The 9692-nt window shown below is 37.9% G+C and overlaps 1 long non-coding RNA gene across 5 annotated transcripts in view; it reads right to left on the bottom strand.

Moving 5' to 3' along the window:
- LOC110396242 overlaps positions 1-9692 on the bottom strand; it is a 32893-nt gene extending 23201 nt beyond the window's left edge. For 4 of the 5 annotated variants that reach the window (XR_002436879.1, XR_002436872.1, XR_002436878.1 and 1 more), the window contains exons 1-2: positions 9632-9692; positions 7477-7575 (exon numbers count right to left, since the gene is read on the bottom strand). This is a non-coding gene — a long non-coding RNA (uncharacterized LOC110396242). Of the gene's footprint in view, positions 1-7476; positions 7576-9565 lie in introns of all 5 variants that reach the window. The other variant, XR_002436874.1, reaches the window with a different exon arrangement.

A 9692-nucleotide genomic window follows, 5' to 3' on the forward strand; every position in this document is an offset into this window, starting at 1 on the left:
AGTGTTTTCTGCAGGGCTGGTTGGGAAGAAGAGGCTGAAGAATCAATGGAAAATTGACTCAGATGCTTCCCCAGGTAGCCTAGTTTAAACTTGGAGCTGGATTTAACTTGGAAGTTGGCTATGTTTTGGGTGAGGCTTGGATCAGATGATATCCAGAGGTCCCTTCCAAACTAAATTATTGTCATAGAATCATATCATAGAATGGCCCGGGTTTAAAAGGACCGCAAAAATCATCTAGTTTCAACCCCCCTGCCATGGGCAGGGTTGCCAACCACTAGACCAGGCTGCCCAGAGCCACATCCAGCCTGGCCTTGAATACCTCCAGGGGTGGTGCATCTACAGCATCTCTCGGCAACTTGTTCCAGTGCGTCACCACCCTCTGAGTGAAAAAATTCCTCCTCATATCTAACCTAAACCTCCCCTGTCTCAGTTTAAAACCATTCCCCCTTGTCCTATCACTATCAACTCATGTAAACAATTATTCCCCCTCCTGTTTATACGCTTGCCTCAAGTGCTGGAAGGCCACAATGAAGTCTCCCTAGAGCCTTTTCTTCTCCAAATTATGTATTATTATATTCTCCCATTATACGTCACTGCGATTTTTATAGGCACTCTCATCTGTTTAGGATATATATCCTGGAGACACATCCTGAAAAAAAAAAAAAAAAAAAAAGAAAAAGTGTTCCTTCTTGAAATAAAGCAAACAACAAAACAAACAAAAACAAGTAGAATCTCATGTTATCTAGTTTTTCACTGGGATCTGATGACCCTCTGCTACTGTCATTCTTCTCATGCATTATTCATTGTCTTCACATCACTCCCCCCCTCCTTTCAGTCCATGATTTAGAAATATCCTTTCTTTCTGTGTTTACTTCCGTAAGTCCTCATGAGAGCTCTAGGACTCCTTCAAAGAGAAAATCTTATTTTTGAGTCCATTGTGGAGTTCAAGCACTTGGACTCATGGGCAAACTAGGAGCCGTTCTTGAACAATCTGAACAGAAAATATCAGGAATGCTTCTGAGTTTCTATGATCATATGTGCTCCCTGGATGTGTCTCAGCATCTCACACATTTTCTATTGATTGATTCTGTACATATATACCATGGGGTGGAGAAAACTTGGAAAAGAGTAACTACATTTGTACATGAGGTATGCAAATAATCGTTATATGTTCTTATTCAGTACAGAAATGTTGATTCTTTATCCTCTGATATGCCTTCTTTGTTTTCCTAATTATCTTAATGACATCGAACAAATAATATAAAACATGTTTTTATTTACTTTTCCTGGATTCAAAATCTTTTTAAGCCAAAGAGTTTTCTCTGCGCCTTTTCTACAGGCAACAAAAAGATCACCTGGATTGGAACATTCAGAAATTAATACAGCTGATTTAGATTTTCAGTATTCTATTCTGTATGCAAGTGATTTCCTAACTCAGAACCTGTCAAATTCAATCAGATTTAATATATTTCTGAAAATTTGATGAAGGGTAAGCATGGCTTGGACACCGAAAAAGCATTTAGGGTGGGGGGAGGAGAAGGGTGGAAGAGACAAGAAAACAGAAAACATGTTTATGCTCTGTTGGTCTGACCTAAGTCCTCACCATTCGCTTCTGGCTGTACTGATGATGATAGCTCAGTTGTAATTAAGACGATTAAGATTCTTGATCAGTGTTACAGTGCTCAATCCTTTTAGCTTGCTACCCAGGATTCACCACTGAATCATGTATTCTCTCTCTCTTCATAGAGTACCCGGAAAATAATATGAAAATGCAAAGGAACTTCCTGAGCAACCCCAGGCAGAGAGTAGAAAAGCTGTGTCACTTGAGAGCCCTTGGCTGAGAGCTTGAGATATCTAGTTTCTTTCTCCCCTACTTGTATCTAAGACAGATACATCAGCCTCCTGTGGCTCAACAGCTTTGGCTTCGATGTCTGAGCAATTCATTTCTTAGCATCAACCTACAACCACCTCGTATTTCATATGCCTGTAATGCTAAAATGTGTTTCTGCCATCTTTTGGGCAGGTAAACTGATTTCAGCCCTCCTGTGACAATGGATAGCCAGTAGTAGGTATTAAGGAAGGTCTGAGTGCTTGGGTACAATTTATCCTACTATTGACAGGAAAACCATTCCATGTCTGAGTACTGCAGGGCTTGCTGTCTGGGTAATTGGCAGTTGTATGTGAGGGCTAGGGAATAACACAAACTCAGGTAGAGCTGCACCTGGACTAGTCCTAAGTATGTTGTCCCAGGCTGCATGTCTGGTTATGATACTTCACATGACCTTTAGCTCAGATCCCAGAGGGAAAATGTATGTATTCATGCTACCCAACATGGAACAAAAGATTACACTGCAATCATTTTATTGTTTCTGACTCATTTAGAGCTAGGTCAGGGATTTCCACAAGCCATTGGATGGTTCATAGTACCTCTTTGAATGTTGTAAGAGAGTATGGGCATCGAAGTATATGGAGGCAGTATGCTGCAGATTTGCAAACATCAGGGGCACTTGGATTTCAGTATCAAAGCAGATGTGCTCTCGTGTATCTCCAGGAATTGATCCAAGATTCTGATGAAGCCATTTAGACCAGAATCTGAGTAACTTATTTCTGTCTTATGCTTTATCTTTACTTCCAGGACCCTTTTTTCCTTATTAGCTGTAGAGTCCTGCAGCCATAGCTTTCTACAGTAATGAGAATTTCCCACATAAACACATGCAAACTTGGCAAATTAGGTCAGTGTTGTAGATAGCCCTTTTTTTTTTTTTTTTTTTTTGTATTGGAATGAAGGTTCTTGAGATGCAAGTATGACAAATGATACAAAAAAAATATATTGAATTAAATTAGTCAAGTTATGCAAAACATGCAGGTGTGATTTTTATGTGTAACCATTAGGCAGTCTCCCATGACAAAAACAGCAATGGGTAAATTCATGCATTTATTCCACGGGAATGGAGAGGCATCAATCACAAGCATACAATGAAGATCTGTTTTTTGAAAATATCTCTAGCTTTTCATCAATTCTACTGCCAGCAAGATACAATATAAACCTTCTGAAGAGGAGTCTAATCATAAAAATGCACTGAAGTTTATACTAACAATTCAGAATAAATGGGCTCTTGCCATGAAAATCATGCCAGTGCTGAAAGAACATGTTCTTTTACAATAAGATGGTGATGATTCATTATTTTACATTAAAAACTAGAGTAGGGATTATCATAATGGAATCAATAACAAAAGCTGTTCACTTTACATATCCATGCTTTGGCTTTTTTTTTTTTTTTTTTTTTTTTTAAATAAGCAGTGGAATAATACAACCCCAGTTTAAAGTCTAATGCCAGAAGAGCTCTTGATATCTCCAGATGATCACATTATGTGAGACATCAACAAAGATGGTGAGTGATGTTTTCAAGAAGCAAGAATGGAAATATTTTTTAAAAAGTGGGCATTCCATTTACTTTGCTGGAGGCTTAAAGAAATATTGAAATTACCAGCTTTTTCTCAGTATTCTGGCAGATAGATCATGTACAGGTCACATAGACACTTCAGAGAAGCCACCCCAAAGCAGTTGCTGTTATCCAAATGATCATTGTACTTTACTCTGTGTCCCAGAATCCTTTCAAATAGCATTCTTCCCTCCTCTCCTTTCTTTTCTCTATTCTCTATTTATTTATTTATGCAATGGATAAATATTTTGTCATGTAATATAATATATCTGTAAATAAACCTACTGTTTTAATAGAAATATATTGTAATTTGAGAGAAAGCAGTCTGTGGATAAAGTTGATAATTCTTCTGTTAGAAAAGCTATTTTTCTTAGAAAACTATGTAAGAATGGCTATACATCATCAACCTGAAGGCCCAGCCTCCCAGCTTCTGCAGAGGTCAGCAGTGGATGCATCTAAGAACACCAAAACCCTGTCAAATATTGAGTGATTCTTTCACTGCCACATTGTGCTAAATTCCAGCAATCTGATCTTGAGCCTTTAAGAACCAAAACTATCTGTATTTAATGTCCATCAATGGATATTTTCCAAGAGTATATCCAATTTTTTTTTAATACATTTGTAGTTTTGACATTCGCAGACTGAAAATTAGTGCTTTTCTGAATGACTACACATACTTCCTCTCTATGTCTAAACTAGCAAATTAAAAAGGGCAAGGCAACGTTCTCCATCACTGGATCCAGGCTGTGCTTATTCAGTAGTTCTTGGACAGTTTTGGCTTAGGTCAATTAGAAGTCTCATAAGTTATTCCCAAACAGTTTTTCAGATACAAAACACAGAAATCTTCCTCATATCATGATGAGTATACGTTGTAAATGTAACCAATATATTTGTCAGGATAGACATTTTTAATATATCACACAAGGTCATTCTGTAACACAGTATCAGAGAAAAATCAAAGTTGAATGCAATTTTCTAATACAGATGGAGATTTCTCACAATAGCCTGTGGCCTGTACTTACTCAGTGCTTTCCATCAGATTATTGAACTCATTGGAAAAGTTTTCTGAAGGAAACAAGAGCTTTTAGTGAGTACCGAAATGAGTTCCAGCTCCCTCCGAAGCTGTCTTCTGGGGACTGACTGACTAGCTGGTTGACACCTGGCTGTGCTGACCAGACTTTCATTGAATATCAATGAGAGCATAAAAATCTGCATATAAACATCTCAATTTGGATACATCATTCAGGTTCTGAACCCTGTCTTCCTGTCTCCTACAACAGAGTGACTCCATCATGATTTTTCTTTGACTTCTTCTTATCTTTTCCTTTATTATTTCCTGTTGATGTTATGATCATAGGAGTTCAAATTTCCATGTGGTTCAACATCACACAATTCCCATATTTTGAAGAAAATCCTACTTTTCAGAAACAATGTAAGCTTTTTGTCACAGCCATTCTTGATAACATTATATCTGTGAATTCAGCTCAGCAGAGAGACTCTATGATGAACTGTGGCCACTCAAAATGTCTGGTTTTCTGAGAAATACATAGAAATTAAAACAGTTGCAAATTCATTTTTGCAAGAGAGATTACTTGAGAATTCAGATGCATTTAAGGCTAACATTCTTAAAAGCATTTTGGTGTCACAGCTAATTAAATTAAAAGTATGATAGTAAAAGATTCATGCTCTAAAGAACATAAGTTTAAAATTTCTGATTTGTGCTGCAGGTGGAAATAACTCCTATTTCATACTTTCCATATAGAGCACAGGCTGTAACACAAATGGTGCAATATTATCCTGGAACAGTGAGTGGAATTCCACGGGAAATATAACTTCACAAGTTATTTTACCTAAGGCTCAGCTCATAATCTCCTCCACAGATATAAACTCCTCATTTGTATGCTTCATCTGAGGCATCTAATCTACATTTCCAGTGCTGTTCTCAGGGGAAGTCCTGAACTCTAATATGCAGAAATATAAAACAAAACAGCCCTGAAATGTATGTCTGTAGAACTAATGAAAGTATTGTCCTTAATGAGATTACCACAAAATATTAAAGACTCCTCATTTGTCTGATCTACACCAGCAGCTTCCCAGATGTTTTGTCCCCTAGAAACAGGGAGTTTAAAGACTCTGAAATGCAAATAAAATGTGAATCCAGCAAAGGGAGTAACTACACATTTCTTTTACTAGTTGAAAATCGATCTTTCTAGCTATAATCTATGTTTTCCCTGGTTCTAAACCAGAAGTATTTTCATATGAAGTTCTCTAGTAACATCAGTGGTAACTGACATGTCCAGTTAATCCACATATAATTTAAAATGTGATCAGCATAGAGCAATTTTCCCCAATACCGTCATGTCACCATGTCCCAGCCCTGAGGAAAGATACCATTACAGCTGAAAAGCTTGTTTATTATTACTGCCAATTTCCACCCAAGTCTCAACTCCTAAAATATCATGTTTCTTCTGTCTGTTTTCATATTATGATTAAGAGAAAGTAAGTAATTATGTAAGACATCTCTGAGCTGTCCAGAGACAAACTGAGTAGGTTATTTATCTAATGACTGGCAATTTACTCGATAAAGTTGGTTAAGTGCAAGCCTGAAAGTAAAATGTGAAGATGCAGAAGTGATAAATTTGTGAAAAGGTTAATGTGCAACTGGTAAATGTGGAAGTAGGAAACTGCAATCTTTAATTTTTCTTATGTTCCTCTGCCTCTCTGAATAAAAAATTTACACGAACTTTAATTACTACTTTCATCTCTTTTTTGCTTTGCAAACTCTTGGAAGTATTTATAGGGGGATTAAACACAACAGCAGCAGACCAATGGACTTTATTAAGATATATGGAGGAGTTGCATTTTATTACTGGATACCGCAACATCCTGGCAAGTTCTTTTAAACGTATATTTCCAAGTATTTTGGGTGGAACAGCTGCTTATGTAGAACTGATTTTTGACTGAAATCATACAATTATATGCCTAGAGCAATTCCACTGAAGTAAATTAGCAGAAAGACCTATTTTCTGATCTCAGCTAATATAGTTAAACACTAAAAAGTTATTGGATGTATGCTCAGGTAAGAGAATTAGATCTTTTCAGTCACTGAAGTCTTTTAGCATTGGGACATCATCTACCACAGTGTAAAGCGTGCCTGGCTCAATGGCTACCTCTGCCTGTTGTGCCATGCTCACTCTGTCAGAAGATGCAAGGTCAGATATCTGGATTTAACTTTTGTCTTTCTGCCAGAGGGTGGTATCAATTAGATAAACTCTGCATTTGCAGCACAGTGAGGTACTTGAAGGTGTTCCTGTTTGTACTGGGATTCCCAAGGCTTTCTGCATCCTCATTATTCATCAGTTACCGTATACATCACCTTTTGAGTACCTAACAGACTAACTCACTTCAAATGTAACATCTCCTATTTATTTCAGTGGAAATTACAACAGATATGAAAAACAGAATAATGTTATTTGATGGAGCAAATTCTCAGCTACAAAACACTATTTTTCCTCATAGTCACCACCATCAGCTGTGCATTTTTGCCCACAATGAACAAGAACTGCATGCCACCCTCATAAAAATATGCACCAGTGGAGGTGACCCACTGTCACCACTGCTGAAATGCACCACCCACTGCTTCACTGTGCTCATATCTACTGTTTACATTTACACTGTTTACTGCATACATAGATGCTCAGCATTTTCAGCAAATGTCAATGAATGTCAATGGGTGCAATGTTTTCCAATGGAGGAATTCAGTTCTAAACTTTTGATTTATCCACGCTTCCATGTCAGATGTCATTTTGTCAGATTGACACATTTGTCACATGGCAACAAAATGTAATGGAATACTGGTGGGAATTATCAGTATCTGCCTCTGATGTCGTGGGCCAACATAATAACATAAGAAGCATTACTTTCAGAGCAGCGCTTATAACATTCATTATATGTACCTGATGGCTAAAAAAAAAATTCTTGACAAGATTTGTTGTTTTTCTGTCAAGTGTTCTATGAATAGATTTTAGCTCACCTGTGGTCATGAATTACAGCAGAACTCTGCCTCCAAGTGCTTCAGCTGTCCTGTTGTTAACCTCTTCTTGGGAAGAGTTTATAACATACCTGTTTTAGACTGAAAGACAGAATGGTGTTATACTTAATAGCCTCCCTGTGTGTACCTTTTCCTACTGCATTGATCTTAAAGTCTCCTTATCTCATCTACTGGCCTTTAAGTATTAGCAGAAGTGTTACTTCTTGCCTCAGCGAGGGAGGGAACCACATACAGCTGACAGTCACTGACAGCTGCCCCTTGTGCTAGGACGTATGCCCTGCAAGGCCCCATACTCCACCAGATGGAGGGTTTTAACCTCTCCATCCCATTTAACATGCAGTCTGTGGAAGAAAAACAGTGCCAGAAATCAGCAGTGTGAACCAAAGACATGTGAGCTAACAATGGGAAGACTTTCAATGATACTCCAATATTTTCTTCAAAACTAAAAACTTTTCTTGAGAAAAATATCCAGTTATGTCAAAATCCAATTTCAATTTATTTATTTTAGAGATATACTAATTATACATTTTTGAAAAGCTGGAGCTGAAAATGATCTCAGCAGGTTCAGCAGCAAGCACTAAAATGTACTCATACGCCATTACAGTGCTAGCTGCAGTTTAAGGTCCCACATGCTAACAGGCTGTTTCCTCTCTTCTTCCTTCTGCCTCTCCACTTGCGGTGGTTTCATGGTGATCTCTGCACTTTGGCTACTCTCCCCTTCTCAGGTTTTTGTACTCAGACTTGTCACTGAGTTTTTCACCTGCTCTGATAGCTCCCTGCTGACTAAGCAAAAGGTTAGCAGGTAGAAATAAAGTGGTAGACTGTTGTTCTACCTCATGTCACATGGTGAAATAATAATAGTATACATCATGTTTTCAATTTGTGATGTCTCTAAAGCTGTGCAGAATCTTCATGCCTTTTCAAAACCCAGGGGGAACCAACACAGTGATCTGGCCACATTTTTCACACCTTAGCAGCACAAAACCACCTACTTATCAGACCAAGAAGAAACCTTTCAAGTATAAATGTTCCTGCTACTTCACCCTTCTTTTTTCATATGTTTTCTGTATAAGCAATACAAGTTCCTTAAAGGATTGGGTTTCCTTTACAAGTGTGTAAAGAACTTTACTGAATGTTGCCATAATTCATAAGCAGGTCAGAAGCTAACAAAATTGAAAAGGGAAGGATAAAGTTGCCTGTAGGCTGTTCTGGTAGTCTGTCAGAGCCATAAATATATTTAATGTGGAAGAGAAGAAATTTCAGTCTTTTCCATGACTGAGATCACAGCGCAACTATGTTATAAATAGCAATGAAGTAAAATATGTGGAAAAGTACACACTCACAGTTTTGTTTAGGAACACACAAAAATGACAAGACCATTTGAAGTTTAGACCCAAGGACCTGTTAATGGCAATTCAGAAAAGATATCTAGGGGCAAAAGCTGAAGTTCTTAAAATACGATTACAGTGATAGCTAGGGTGGACCCTTCAATACCATCTAAGCCCATACTATGATCACCTGAGCTGAAGACAACAGCCTTGACCAGGCAGATCTGCTAACTCCAAGATGAGCAAACAATCTGATGTACTAGCCAATAATTTCTGCAGCGAGACAGAGGCTGGACAGGAAAAACTGGTATTGATTTTGTATCTGAGATGCTTGCTTGCCTACAGACTGCAATTGCAGACCCACGTGGTTGAAAACAAAGAGAAATTGCTCAGAAAATTTATCCAAATAATATTCCATGTGCCCAAGATTTACACAGTTTGGATGATTCACCTGATCTCTGAAGCTTCTCCAATATTAGTAGCCTATGTCTTTGTTAAAAAATCTGAAGCTGTCTTTGTAGAATCTTATTTTGCCCCTAGTATTAGTCATATATAACTCTATGGCCCCAAACTGTATAAGAAAGGATGACACTGACATTTTTTGTAAGCTCTGGAAGTGCATGGTTTTATCTGAGTGGACAGTCAACAGTAGCTGTTTATTGCAGACTATGCTCTGATTGCTTTTTTTCTCTGCTTTGTACACTTCTAATTCTAATCATGCTATGTTGCCCTCCACATCTTACCTGAGAACCACAATATGTTTTCTGCCCTACAACTGCTGTCTTTATTTATTCCAAGTGCGTTCTCACCCATGTTGGTAGAGTTCTCGATTCTTGGTGGAACCAGGAGAGGGGACAGCAAAACGGCGAC

This window comes from Numida meleagris, chromosome 3 (genome assembly GCF_002078875.1).
Source record: "Numida meleagris isolate 19003 breed g44 Domestic line chromosome 3, NumMel1.0, whole genome shotgun sequence".
Classification (NCBI taxonomy): Eukaryota; Metazoa; Chordata; class Aves; order Galliformes; family Numididae; genus Numida; species Numida meleagris.